A 15,676-nucleotide genomic window follows, 5' to 3' on the forward strand; every position below is an offset into this window, starting at 1 on the left:
CAAGTGACTCTTGAACCATTTGAGAAGTGGGGTATGGATTTTGTGGGTCCTATCAATCCTCCTTCAAGGCAAAGGTCTTACATCATTGTGTGCACAGACTATCTGACAAAGTGGGCGGAAACCAAGGCAATCAAAGCAGCGACAGAAGAGAAGGTGGCTGAGTTTTTAAGAGAAAACATCTTCTACAAATTTGGCTACCCAAGAGAGCTAGTCACCGATCAAGGAAGCCAGTTCACCTCCAACTTAATTGAAGACTTGCTTTCTCATCACAAGATCAAGCATAGGACTTCCACCCCCTATCATCCTCAAGAAAATGGGTAGGTGGAAGTCACCAATAGAGCATTAGAAGGGATTTTGACTAAGGTTGTGAGCAGCAGCAGAAAGGATTGGGCAGATCGCCTGGTTGAGGCCACTTGGGCTTACAACACCACTTGGAAGGCCACAACCGGCTTCACACCTTATGAACTGGTCTATGGAAAGAGAGCTTTGCTGCCAATTGAGTTCGAGTACAACACATTGAGGATGGCAGCTCAGCTGGACCTAGATCTCAGCCATGCCCAACAAGAAAGGTTATTGCAACTGAATGGGCTAGATGAACACTGAATGCAGGCCCTTCTCCACTCAGAAGTGGTTCAACTCCAGAGGAAGATATGGCATGACCGGCACCTCAATGACAAGCAATTCCAACCGGGAGATTGGGCGCTGCTGTATGATTCTAGACATAAGGATTTCAAGGGGAAGTTGAGGACAAGATGTCTAGGACCATATGTAGTGGAGAAGTGTAATGATAATGGGTCTGTTCTTATTCGGACCATTGATGAGGAAGCCATCCCCATGCTCGTCAATGCCCATCGACTAAAGATCTACAGGAAACCTCTTTCGAGGCAAGAGTTCATCAAAACTGTGGAAAAATCAATGATATTCATAGAGAAGGGTTCTGCCTCTGTTTTGGGCATACCCTGAGCATCATAAAAAAAAAAAAAAAAAAGTCATAATAAAAAGATCCTTGGGTGAAAACCTTTCTGAGTCTCCCAAGGCAGATGGTAGGGGTGAAAACCTCATTGAGGCGCTCCTGCTGTCTCTTTGAAAAAATTGGAATAAAAAAGACCCTTGGGTGAAAACCTCTCTGAGGCGCCCAAGGCAGATAGTAGGGGTGAAAACCTCCTTGAGGCACCCCTGCTATCTCCCCAAAAAAAAAAAACAAAGGAAAAGGAAAAAAGGAAAATAGTAGGAGGCAGAAACAGAAAAACAAGCTCAATCTTTGGAAATTAATGCAGGTTACAGGTATTCCATGCAAAAAGGAGGCCTCTCAACTCAAGAACAAGGGTCCCTACCATGCTACCAGGTGACCTCACCAACATTCCCTCCATAAACACTCATCTCTTCCAAGGTTTGGGCACAATCTGGTCATAGTTTAGCCTTCTACAGGAAGCTACAGGACTTTCTACAGGAAGTTCTGTATTTCTACAGGAAACTTCCTGTAGAATCTTTGGATGGGCCAGGACTGACTATGTAGAAGAATTTGAAGCTCAAAGCCCAATAAGGAGGCATGCAACCAACATTTTTCTCCATCACCCACTGTTGTCACCTCCTTCCACCAACATTGCTGCCATACGATTGAAATACCTGCACAGTCATACCAGAACGTTGGACTCTCAGAAGAAATAATTTTCAAATGGAAAATAAAGCATGCAGAGGCCCAATGTGCTACCTGTCAAGGTGATCCGAGGACCCTGCACCTGTGAATGTGACTCCACCATTTCGGCATGCACCCTAGGAGGAGAAACGGCTACAGGATGTCCTACAGGAATCCTGTAGCAGTTGATCCGGCTAGAGCACACACCATGAAGATACCTGCAACTCATGAAGCCGGCGCATGCACCATCCACAGCCAGGAAACCGGTCTCATAACCAGCAGCAGTCAACGAAAAGGAGCTCCCGTGCCTGTGCACGAAGCGGCAGCAAGCGGATCCGTCACCCCTCGTCCTGAAGCATGAGAAAAATCACGTCCACGGCCGCACAGGTAAGTGCCTCACCCTGTTTCATCAAATTACATGAACGATGCTCTAAAATGTGTGTAAATATGAAAATGAATGGATTGAACAAGTCGGGTAGCCATTCAACTGGCCACCACAACCAGCCCGACGACCTCGTCTGATTCGAAAAAGCTTTGGTTGTGTTGACGAGACAGGAAATGGACACGTGGGAAGCGTCCAGTCGGAGAGAAGCGACGATCTAAAAGGAGTGGCGGCGGTAGATATACAGGGAATGATTCGGCGGTCAGGCAGACATGCAGTGGAATGATAGCAGGTGACATCCGCCAACAGGCTAATGGGGACAGCTCACCTCCGTGCCACGAATTCTGTAGAAATTCAAATCCTCCGGCTAGATCACGTATGGCACACTACACTCATTTATTCTCAACCACTTTGCAGCCGAGTACGCATCCTAAATTTTCTGAAGGCTGTTACTTCAAGTTCTCGGCCTGTTCCAACATCCTGTTGCTGCACAGAATGCCCAGAACCACTGAAGCGCTCCCCAGCACCTGTGCACGACTTCTACAAGAAGCTGCGCTACAGGAAGCTCAATGTTACGGAGGAAATTGAGTTGTTCACGTCGAAGGTGGCAATTCTGGAATGAGGTAAGCCTGAACATAGTCCTCCCATGCAATTGGTTCGAAAGGTGGTGAAGTCGACGTGTTAAAGGGGTAGGAAACCATGAATTACAGTCTGTGCATGAATTTGCAAGCGTCTTCTTATTGCTGCATGAGAATTGTCGTCGTAGTGTGTATGCGGGATTTTCTCCAGGGTTTCATTCATAATTGAGCCACTGTCAAGGCTCACTCGTAGACAGTCATGAATTTTATAAACTGTGTGCATAACAGAGGCATAGCTCTGCGCTCTGTCTAAGGAAATCCCAAAGACCCACTTTTGTATACGAGCAGGCAGGCTCAGGCCAACACAGCAAGTGTTTACCATGCCAGGAGGGTTCATTAGAAAAGAGCCTACAGATTCAAAGAAGTTACGGGAAACCCCTGAGGTGGTGGACCTGTTTTCTCGTGCACGATGGATGTCATTCTGTGACAAGCTTCAAGGTCACGATGACGAGGTGGCAGAAGAATTCTTGCGATCCTTGCAGCCAAAGTCAAAGACGTTGGCCATTGTCAACTTCAGAGGTTTGACCCTCAGACTCGCCTCACAGTTCATTAGCAGAGTCACTGATCTACCAATGGGGGTACCTTGGGATAAGGAGGAGAGAAAACTGGGTGAGAAAGCTAAGAAGGAGTTCTTTTTTCCAGAGGAACAATTTTCAGAAGACAAGAATGGAGTTGGAAGGACCAGCCTACAGCCGTTCTAGAGTGAGGTCAGCCTCCAAATTATGAAGTATATCACGTGCGAGGGGCGATTCATCATCGTGTATGGATATCATTTCTGGATGCTCATAGAACTTAGGCACCAAATGGACCTACCCTCAGAGAAAAAGTTGAGCATTCCTTACTTCCTCCTGCAGTCCATGACTGAGTGTGCCACCAAATTGAGAGAGGGAACGCCAGACCAGATAGCCCATCATGGGCTCATTAAGCTCCTCGTGGAAGATGCACTCCACACGTACACCGTCCCTCTCTCCTGGGAAACCTTTCGAAATTTGACTAAGGATGATGACATCCGAGTGTTGGCTAAGGAGCTCACCTCCTCCAGCAGCGAGGAGAAGGAACCCATTCAAGTAGAGAAGAAAGGTAAAGGCCAAGAAACCATGGCCAAAACACCAAAGAAAGAACATAAGGGAAAACAAGAGAAAGACCAAGCTGCCAAAACAGAGGGTGACAAAACCACACTAACACCCAGGGAGAAACGACTACAGAGCAGGGTGGAAAGGACTGAAAAAGTCCATGTCAGTGAGGGCACCTCTAAGGCAGCCTCAGCAAAATTGAAAGAAAAATCACCCTCATCCAAGCAGGCTAAAACGGTGCCGTCTATTTCTACAGGAAAGTTAAAAATGGCTTCTATAGGAAGCCAGAAATCAGCCACTACAGGGCTTTCTACAGGAAGTCCTGAGAAAGGAAAACAGAAGGAGAAAACAGCCGAAATTCTTGCTAGGGAGGCAGCAGCTGTGCTGGCCACCCTAAGTACCTCTCCCAAGCCAAAGGAGAAATGAAAGAGGGAGACTCCTCTGTATTTCAAAGCGAGGAGAAGTGTAAGAATTAAAACCAGCAGGCCCCAACCTCCATCCAAAGACCCAATTACCATTGAAGACACCCCTACCTCGCCAAAGGAGAAGTCCCCCTCCAAAGTATCAGTCACTTATGAGCGGGGGAGCCCGAAGACAACTACCTGGAGGGAGAGAATGGAAAGGTCAGCTTCAAAAACCCCTCTACAGGATGCTGAAGCAGTTCTACAGGAAACATTAGCCAGGCTCAAGGAGACTGAAAGAATGGAGGGGGAGGCAGCCACATCACCACAAAGGGAAGAAGAGGTAGAACACATTATGGAGCCTAGCCCCCAGCCCAGCTTGAGCTCTTATTATAACTTTTTGGAGGCTGGGAAAATTATTCCACAAAAATTCACAGTGCCGCTTTTCTTTGCGCTGGAGGAAGAAAGAGTGAGGACCCACACATGGATGAGGATAGCTAAATCTAAAGGAGTAGCAGATATAGGCCCCTTGGAGGAACAACTCAAGGAGGCAAGAAGGGAATTAGCTATGGCAAAACACGTGGGAAACTGCCAGTGAGTATTTCTATAGGAAGAGAATGAGAAGCTCAAACTACAGCTACAGGAACAGAGGAAAGAAAGGGGCACAACATCAGAGGACACTACAACAGAACCTCAAGGCAAAGAAGGAATGCAAGCTGATCTTGAGGAACTAATCCAACAACTACAGGAAAGGGAATTGCAAGCAAATATAGAGATACAAGCTCTCAAACAGCAGTTGCAAGAAAAAGAGGCACAACTGGCCTGCATGGCCAGTTGGGCTATGGATGCTCTACAATGTAGGCAGCCGGCCAAATCTTATGGCCTATACCTACGGGACCAGTGGCTGCAATTCCAAATTAATGCATTAGCACAGAGGGGTATCTCCCAGATCCAAAACCCCCAGCAGTTCACATATTTATGCAACATCAGCTCCATAGAGGACAAGGCCAAGCTATTAGAGTTCTACCTCCATAATTTGGCCCTTCATAACGTAGCTTCATGGGACCCCAACACAGTCGTGGGAGATATGCAGCTGATGGCATTTACCTCATGGTTAAACCACGAAGAAAAGAGAGCGACAGAGGTCAAAGATGTTATGAACCGAGAGTTACATGAACCACTGTTAATTAGAGCAGAGCCAAGGGACCCCACTGCATTGATATCCGCCCACCAACACCTAGCAACCAACCCTCAGGCTTTACTAAAATACATGGATCAGTAGGCTCAGGCTATAGCACATTTCGAGGATATGGAGCGATTATTAGGGGACAATTGTGTTCATGCTTGCACCCGAAGGTGGAACACATTGTCCCATAGCCTCAAAATCAGGGAGTATCACACTCCAACTAGAATGAGGGAGGGCCTAGTATGGGTACCTCTCTACAAGAAGTCCATGCAGAACCTCCAGGCCAGCTAGATCGGCCTCAAGCTAAGCCCACATTTTCTTTTGGGATTGGTAGAAGGAAGCATAGAAAAAGAAGAGCATAAGCAATGGGAAGAGGTGGAAAAGAAGGCCGGGTTCCATGACAGTGAGGAGGATACTACTTCAAAAGCCTGGGATGTGAGAGTGGCAAATAAAGTAATGAAAGACGAGGAGCTGGACTAGCTGCTCAGGGATGAGCAATCGTTTTAGCAGGGGGGTGATGATGAGCCCCAAATTTGGTAACATTTTGGGCTCATTTGGCCTAATTACCCTTGTTCAATCCTTCATTTTTCATAACTTATGCATTATTTTTTAATATGTTTATGTCATTTGTACGAATAAGGGTAGTCACTATTCCTAGGTGGCTAACACGTGCTCATTTCAGGATTTTTTGACACATGTTGGAGCAAAACTGAGCAGACATAAGCTAGGAGATAGCCAAGCTTGGGTTGAGGATTCGTAGGGGGGTTTTCTATGGCATTAAATAGCCTCCCTCGAGATCTTCACCCCCAACTCCGAGCTCCAAAGGCCACCAAAACCGGATCTTGAAGGCAGCCAAACAGATTTCTTGGAAGGAGCTGTTCACTCACAGTTTGGGTAGCCAAGTCCCATAGATTTAGGAGGCCAGCTAGGGCCTCGTGGTGTATAAATGTTAAGGCCTCAACCTTCGAAAAGGACTTTTTGAAAAACTCTTGCATATTCTGTACTACAGTGCTGCTAGCTCTGTTTTGTTCTTTTGTAGCCATTGTTGGCATAACTCTTGACTTATGATTATTTTTTGATAATGGGAAGCAGTCAGATTTGATATCAGCTCTAAGTTTTCTATAGGAGCCATAGCTCTCGGGGTTGGGCCCAACCTGAGAGCCTAGGGCCTCCTTCTTTTTATTGTTAGCTTTCCTTTAAGCAATGTGATTTTCCTTTCATGCATTTGAAACGTGGTTTTGTTGAGTAAGATTTAGTTGTGTTGGTTAAATAGGTCATTGTTGAGGAATATAATTGCTTCAGATGTGTAGAACAGATTGATAGGATAATAATTGATAAAGCTCCAGAAAAAGGGTTGCCTGCACTCTCAGTTTCACCTCTCCCTTATTGGATCAAGGGCTGGAATTGCAGAAACAGTGCTGCCCAACAAAAACACTAGTTTGCTTGACCATGCAATCTTTGGTGTAATGTCTTCATTTGTAGAGGTTAGTCATGCGTTCAGACCTTTGTGGATGTTTCTTTTATTAAGTGCTATACATGGTTCTCTTTGGAAATAAAGTTGTTGTTCATTTGTTTCGTTGATAGTTAGGATAGATTAGCTAAGATTTTGATTGTGTGCAGGATTTGGTTGATTCGGTTAAGTACACACCATGCAGGGCATATCCATCCATCTCTCATCCACCTAAGCTTTGTCCAAGCCATCTGCTCCATCTCCTAGTTAGCTTCCTCGTCTCACAACCATTCTTCTGTCCACGTAACCCTACCTTCTTGATCTTCCATTGCCTTAGCCTTCCTTAAGTCAAGTTAGCTTTCCACATCCTCCCATCACTTCATCCATCAGTCACTGGGTCATTTCAGACCACTACCCTACCTCTCTATCCATTCATGCATCCTCTTTCACTCACCCATCCTCCAAAATCCAATTTTAGAACATCCTGTAGAAATTCTTGAACATCCTGTAGAAATCCCTGAAACATACTGTAGAACCCCTGCAGACTTCCTGTAGAAGCTCACAAGTGAGGTTGATGGATAGCCAAACTTTGTGAAACTCTCTGGAAGGTTGTTAGGGACTCCTTAGACCTTCTCTGAGCCTTCCCAACCTTTTCCAAGCATTCCCCTTCCTTGATCCACCCCTGCACAGTAAAAAGCCAGTTAAAACACATGTATGATAATTCTGATAACTTATTTGAAAACACAAAAAGATGTTTCCTTCAGATAGAGATAGCCTAGGCATGTGCATTTTACCTTCATGGAAGTAATGGCATCTCTTCTAATAGTTTTCATTCTCTCCTATGCATTAGTAGGACAAGCTGGTAGAATTAGGGTTTGCTAGGGTTTATGTTACTTTTTGGCTTTCAGTTTCTTTCTGCAAGTAGATCAGCTTCCTCTGAGTTAGCTTCCATCCATCAGTTAAAAAGCTTCTTCTAAGAGCTCATAGAAGTTGGCTTGAGCCCTAGCGGACTTGTGCCAGCTGACCAAGTGACAATTGCAGCAAGAGCTAGTACTTGTGCATACAGCACCGTCGCTTCCAAGTTTGTTACGAACTACTGGGTTGATAAAATTAAAGAAGGGTGTTCCAGGAGTTGCAGCATTATTGTTTCAATACTGGGGCCCACCAATAGCTCCAGATTTTTTGCCTCCTCAAATTAGTCCTTTTTGTCACACGTGTGAAAGGAACGATGACCCAATGAGGTGTATGAACCAATCATATGGGGAGAGAGAAGAATGTGTTGTGAAATAATGATGCCAAATGAGGATGGAGGTATCTCTTATATATATGAATCGATTAGGGTTAAAGTACGTGTTTGTTGGGCTTCATGAGCCTACATGATTATGTGGCTGACCTTAAGAATTCGCACATGTGTGGGCTTCACTTGGAAAGCATATTTCTCCTTGTCCAGATTTAGTGATCTTTAGGTCAATTTTCGTCCTCTCGAAAAGTGGAATTCAATGCAATAACTATATCCGATGTGGCCTCTTTTTGGGCATGCTCCTTGTTAGGAACTACCTTAGCAACACCTCCCTTCTTTTTATGTGCTACTTTTTCTTGGGCTACTATTGCTCATCTTCTTTCTTTTTTTGCGCTTCTTTCTCTCAAGTTGTAGGATTCTCAGCTTCCTTTCCTTTTTGCATTGTTGTGGCCTGCATAGAGGAGATTTCTCTGCCTTTACTTATAACAATGTAAACTTTGAAACGTGAACTGATACTGTTACCCGTTTCGTAGAGGTAGCAAAAAAATGACCCGATTTTCAAAAGTGGTGATGCAGAATACACATGTTTTTTTTAGAACATGGTTTTTGGAACTTTAATTTTTTTCATGTGCATTAAGTTTTAGAATGGTAGTGATTTTCATGCTGATTTTAAAAAGTGAGTATTCTGCATCACACCCTTTTTTTAAAAGACCTATTTTTTGGCTTCAAATTTTCTAGTGTGTGAAATGTAAAAAATTATTTTCTAAATTTGATAGTTTTTGAAGTGGTCATTTTATTCATATTTTCTTGTTCTCTATCTTTTTTTTTTTTTTTTAGTGGGGTTTTTATTGTTTTGCGTTTTTAAATTAGAAAGTCGATAGTTTGAATTTTAGATAATCTACATATTTATACATCCTTAATTAATTTTTCAATCCACATGAAATAATTGTTTCTAAAAAACAACATTTTTTAACAATGGACATAAAAATAACCATTTTTAACATAAATATAACAAAAAAATTAAACGTTTTGATAATTTTTTGCTAGAATTAACATGTCAAAATCACAATTTTTATACAAAAATATTAACTAAAAATGGTCAAACAATAGTTTTTTTTATGAATTTCATGTAAAAAAAATAATAATAACAACTTTTTTTTTCAAACAATAATAATTAACTTAAAAATCAATGCGAAAATCACAGTTGTGCTCTCTCTTTCTTTCACATACCAGACTCTTGATGGAAATTTCACCTCTTTTGAACTTTTCCAATCTGAGATTAGCTTCTTATCACTTAAAGCACTTGAAATATTTGTAGGCATGAGCTCAGGTGGAGTTCGTTCACCAATGTTTTTTGAAGATACACCTTTAAGACTCTTTGGTCTAGAAAGATTCACAAAAATTTTCCTTGATGCCATTTTCCTAAAAAAGAACACATAAATTAGTAAATAAAAAAACATATTAACTTAAATTAACAACAAAAATATACCATAAATTTTTTATTTGTATAATCAGAATTGCCCAGCCACCTCTAACGGGCAGGCGGGTCGATGGGCAAGCGGGAGGTCAGGTGAGGGATAATGAGACTAAGTGCACAATTAGGCAAGTATGGGCGAGCCCCTACCCATGCGCCCCCCACAACCCCCTGACGACTACATTGAAGCCCCGATCCCATTAACTTATTCCTCTCACGAGAGATCTCTTGTCTAGATTCACTACACATTAATAATTAAAGTAACACGCCTGATCCAATCTCCGAAAATGATGATGATGACAAATCCCTCGATATGATTACCAAGTTATTGTACTCCCTGCATCCATCAAATCTGTGTTTTCTCTTTGTTTCGCTCGCCAACTCTGTATTTCTTCGTGGTCCATCCTTTGCATGCCACACTAGATGTTTGTTTTCAGCTGAATTTTCTATTTGAACGAAGCTTCCTAAGCTTCCCCCCCTCCCCGGCCCCCCTCCCCTTCCCTCACCCTACCCCCTACCGTCCCCCCACACTCCCGCGCCCCATCCCCCCTCGCCCCCCGCCCCCGCCCCCCTCCATCCCCCCAAACCCCCGCCCCCCCCATCCCCCCAAACCCCCTACACCCCCCAACCCCTCCCCGCGGCCGCCCCTCGCCACTGCGCCCACCCCCCAACCCCCGCCCAACTGTACCCTTCCCCAGCCCCCACCCACCCCTACCCCCGTGCCCTACCCCTACCCCCCTCCCCCCCCGCCCCCCCCCGCCCACCCCCTACCCCCCACCTTAAACCCCCCCCCAACCCCCTACCCGCGCCCCCCCCCCCTTACCCCCCCCCAACCCCCTACCCTTAACCCCCCCCCTCACCCCCGCCCACTCCCTACCCCCCCCTCCCCACCTTACCCCCTACCCCGTACCTACGCACCCCCCCTTACCCCCTACCCCCTACACCCCCCCATCCCCAACCCCCTACCCCCCCCCCCTCACCCCCGCCCACCCCCTACCCCCTCCCCCCCTTACACCCTACCCGCGCCCTACCCTTACGCCCCCGCCCACCCCCTATCCCCCACCTTACCCCCCTCGCCAACCCCCTACCCACGCCCCCCCCCCCCCCCCCCCTTACCCCCCCCCCAACCCCCTACCCTTAACCCCTCACCCCCGCCCACCCCCTACCCCCCCTCCCCACCTTACCCCCTACCCGCGCACCCCCCCTTACCCCCTACCCCCTGCACCCCCCTATCCCCTACCCCGCCGGCCGCCCCCCCCCCCCAACTTACCCCTTACAATCTTATTTTTGGAAATAAGATTAGCATATGGATACAAATCCATGGTAAAATAGATAAAGGCTAGGCTAGGTTTAGGAGATATTATTCAACTGTGTACCACCCTGTTACAGTTAGGATCATTGCAAAGGAATGTCCAAACGATAAAATTGATCTCTTTTGTTGTTTCATTAACTTTAGAATAACTTTTGACACCATTTGTGAGACAAATATATGGAAGAGGATGAAAGAGATAATGGTTCCTCTTGATTTGAGGGTTGTTATGAGAAAGCTATACAAGAATGTTACTTCCAACTTTAAGGCCATTGCGGGTTTGAAAGAAATTAAATGCAATATTGAAGTGAAGCAAGTGTGTCCCTTATCCCATACCCTTTTTCGCATATACATTGATAACCTAAAGAAGTGTTTGGAGGATACAAATTGTGCTAGTCCCACATTCACTAGTATAGACAAACTCTTCTCCTTTATGTTGACGATATTGTTCTCTTAGAAATGAATTATTACAATCTTGGAAAGGAACTAATAATCCTCCAATATTTTTCTCAAAGATGGGTATGACAGTTAATACTAACAAACCTAAATCCATGATAATTAAATCCAAAAAGACCATATATGCTACTTTCATATATGATAACAACTACTTGGAGGAATTTATTTCATACAAATATGTTGGAATCAACATCCATCACAAGCTCAATTGGAATTATAGCATTTAGAAAAGGATGAATCTAGGACGGAAATCTTACTATGAGATTGAAAACATTTGTAAGTCAACAAATTTTTGGAGATGTGATAAAAAGAAACTCCTCTTTTCCATCATTCATGTTCTTTTATGTGGATGTGAGGTTTGGGGTCGCAACATCTCCATATAGTCATGTAGGAATATAGAATAGATCCAAAGCAATCTATAATCTACAATCTTGAGATTAATGGAAATACTCCCTATTATATCCCCATATTGAAGCAAATATTTCATCCATTGAAAGCATGGATATGACTGGGTATCTTACGTATAAGAAGAAATTAAGCAACATCGAAGCCAAAATTATATTCTAAAATTTCTTCTAACTCTAGCCAAAAGCCCCACCTTTGACTTAAGCGGGAATGACATAAGGATACCCGATCATGGCTTGATCATTATGGGATAAAGGAGGAGATTATTTTGTATAATAAGGATAACATTAAAAATATTATTACTTCAATATTTAAAAGAAATTGTGGGCTTATAAAGATTTAGAGGAAAAATTGAAACTAAAATTTTATGAGGTGATCAACCCCAACCTTGAAAACCAAAAGTATCTCTCTATCTTGACTACTGTTAAGAAGAAAATGAATATTTCTCAAATAAGAACAAGTTCTTATGAGCTTCATAGTGAAAGTGTGCACTCGTCAATTCCCAAAACACAATGAAATGAAAGTTTGTCACCTTTACTAGAGTAAGAGAGTTGAATATGAAAAATATTTTCTCTTATATTATCCATCTTATTTTTACCTTTAATCTAATTTTCAAATATTTATCACACTATCAGCCTTGAATTTTATGTTAGAAAACTATAATGACATTAAAATGCTTCTCTTAATACCTATTAAACATAAAATTCTAAAAAATTAACATAATATTTTCTTCAAATTATTTAATAACATTCGACGCTGGCTATGCTCTTAAATAGTGATATTTGATGTACAAACAGATATTAAATAAATGTTATAAATAAAAGTAAGCAACTTAGAACTTATAGAAGACAATAAAATAAATGACTTCATATGTTACGAAATGTAGTGATGTGAATGGGAAACTTTAATGTAATTGATATTATTGTATAGTTTAAGTGGTTTAATGAAAACGAATATGCATTTATCTGCAAGAGCTTGTATTTGTATTTATTTAGAAAATCTGTCTGTCTAAAGTTGATCTTTATCATACAAACTTATTTTATAAATTAATTTGGTATACTTCAAAAGAAGATAAAAGCGAATCTTTATCTACAAATAAGAAAATCTCATCTCATGTCTTCATATAGGTTAATCTTTATGCTATAAAATATTTTTATTTTATAGATCAATTTGATATATTTAAAAAAAAACATGAAAAGCAAAGTGAATCCTTGTCTACGAAGCAGACAATCTCATAGAACAATTTGATATATAACTTAACGACGAACTTAAAAATCATGATAATAATAAATAATCTGGATGAACACGTTTAAATTGATACCAGTCGTTCTCGGCAACCGAATAGATATACATCTATTAAATATGTAACCTTAATCATTGTTCGCAGTCGACCTTAGGAGAATAAGAGTTCAAAGAAGATATGAGGTTGATTCAATATTTAATTAATACAGCAACTGCGCACATATTGTCATGTAATTACTGTAAGCTGATATTTTAAGCTGCAATAGATCTGTTCTAGGAAACCGAAACAATTCAATAATCTTATTTGATTTAAAAAGGCACAAAACCTCGAATGACCGAGACAAAATAAAATATATGCAGACATCCTGCCAAGATTCAGGTGCTCATTGATGTCATACAGTATTTCATCCGCCATCCATAATCAAATGTCGAGATTCTAAAATCAGACCTAATTCAACAAAACCTAAAGAAGTGGATTTATTTATGAATAAAATATTCGACTGAGCGATACCAGCGCATGAACTGCCTCACTAATTGAGAGGTGGGCATTTGAATCTGGGGGGAGGGGTAGTGCCGCACTGAACAAAAAGCTCCAGAGCCAGCGGGAGGATGATATTGAGGTTAAGTAGCTTGAGGCGAATAGTTGTACAGAAGCACAGCGCTGCCTCCAGCTCCAAAACGCCTTGTATCAGTGGGCAGCACTGGTTGACAGTAGGGTTGCCAAGGCCTACGTGGACTAAACCCCCCAACAAATCAACGCAGGCTCCCAGTTTCAGTGCATCTATAGGGCAGCTGCCACCTCCATTGCCACCAGGGCTGCTTCCTCCTGGGCCACTGGGAGTTCTTGGACTGTGACCATTTGAGGGATTACAGTTATAGCTGTCGCATCCCATCACAGGGGACACACTAGTTGCTATAGCAACCATAAACACAAAAACAAAATCTACCACCTTTACGTGCCGCAGCGCCACCCCCGGGCCGCCCCGCCCCGCCCGACCGGCGGCGGGTCGATTCCCGGAATCGACCCGCCGTCGGTCGGGCGGGGCGGGGCGGCTCGGGGGTGCCGCTGCCGCGGAGGGGGTAGGGGAGGGGGAGGGGGAGGGGTGGGTGGGGAGGGGGCGGTGGCGGTGGAGGGGTGGGCGGGGGGGCGGGGAGGGGGCGGGGGAGGGGGCGGTGGCGGTGGAGGGGTGGGCGGGGGGGCCGGGAGGGGGCGGTGGCGGGAGATGGGTGGGCGGGGTGGGCGGGGAGGGGGCGGTGGCGGGGGAGGGGTGGGTGGGGTGGGCGGGGGGGCCGGGGAGGGGGCGGTGGCGGGGGATGGGTGGGCGGGGTGGGCGGTGGCGGTGGGCGGGGAGGGGGTGGTGGCAGTGGGCGGGGAGGGGGCGGTGGTGGTGGAGGGGTGGGTGGGGTGGCGGTGGAGAGGGGGCGCGGAGGGGGAGGGGGGTGGGAGGGGTGGGCTGGGCTGGGGCCGGGGAGGGGGCTGAGGATGGGCGGGGTGGGGAGGGGGCGGGGGGGGAATGTGGGGGGTAGGGGTAGGGGTAGGGGGGGGGGTAAGGGGGGTAGGGGGTAGGGGGGGGGGGGGGGGTGGGGGGGGAGGGGGGTGTAGGGGTAGGGGTAGGGAGGGGGGGTAAGGGAGGTGCAGGTGGGGTGGGGGGGGAGGGGGGTAGGGTAGGGGGTTGGCGGGGGGTAAGGGGTAGGGCGGGGGGGGGGGGGGGGGGGGGGGGGGGGTAGGGTAGGGGGGGGGGGGGGGTTGGTGGGGGGGTGGCAGGGGGGGTAGGGGGTAGGGGGGGGTTGGGGGGGGTAAGGGTAGGGGGCGGCTGGGGGGGCAGGGGGGTAGTGGGGGGTAGGGTTGGGGGGGGGGTAGGGTAAGGGTAGGGGGGTGGGGGGGGGGTGGGGGGTAAGGTAAGGGTGGGGGGGGGGGGGAAGGTAGGGGGTAGGGGTAAGGGTAGGGTGGAGGGGGGTAGGGTGTGAGGCCCATGGGGCCGGCGTTAAGGAAGGGGGGGAGGAGTTGAGATTGGAGGGGAATGGGAGTTAGGGGGTGGGCTTATGGGGAGGAGAGTTGTGGGGTAGGGAAGGAAGAGTTGGGGAAATGGTGCATGGGTGGGTGAGTTGGGGGTAGCAAGGGCTAGCGCATTGGTAGGGCAGAAGGGGGAAGAGGGCATGGGTGAATGGGAAAGATCGGTAATGGGTTGGGGGAAGGGGGCACGACGACGGCCTACCCACGGTTATTGGGTGATTGATGTTATAGACATTTTTGTGCCTTACAGCTTTAAGCATGAAATGTCCATAATCCAAGGGATCCAAAGTCCCTAAAAGTGTTGTTCCTACCCCTAAGGGAACAAGGTCAACCAATGACAGCTTCTCCCAGAAGTTCTCCACCAGAAACTGGTCAAAACTAGTCAAATCAGGATCAATTCAGATGCTCCACTAGCTGCCTGTGTTGCAAAGCACCCAAATACATTGGCTAGGTGCGTTGCAATGCACTTGAATGCACTACCAGGGTGCGTTGAGCGGGAAATGACAAATGGCAAAGTCATTCAACGAGGTGGAAAGACAATGGAAGCTTCCAGAATCTTCCTCAATGACACTTGCCTCACTGAGTTCGACCAAGGATGAGTAAGAGGCTCTCAGTCCCCAAGTGGAAGCAAGAACTGACAGAGAGAAGCCACAAGTCAAAACATAAGCTGACTCATCCTCTTTGTATACATCTATATATGGATCCCTCATCCCAGAGATCCGGAGGCTGGAATTTTGTACTTTGCAGAGAATTGCTGTTGGTTTTGAGAT

This window comes from Pinus tabuliformis, chromosome 7, assembly GCF_031772625.1.
Source record: "Pinus tabuliformis cultivar Carrire ecotype Pingquan chromosome 7, CPIR1, whole genome shotgun sequence".
Taxonomy (NCBI): domain Eukaryota; kingdom Viridiplantae; phylum Streptophyta; class Pinopsida; order Pinales; family Pinaceae; genus Pinus; species Pinus tabuliformis.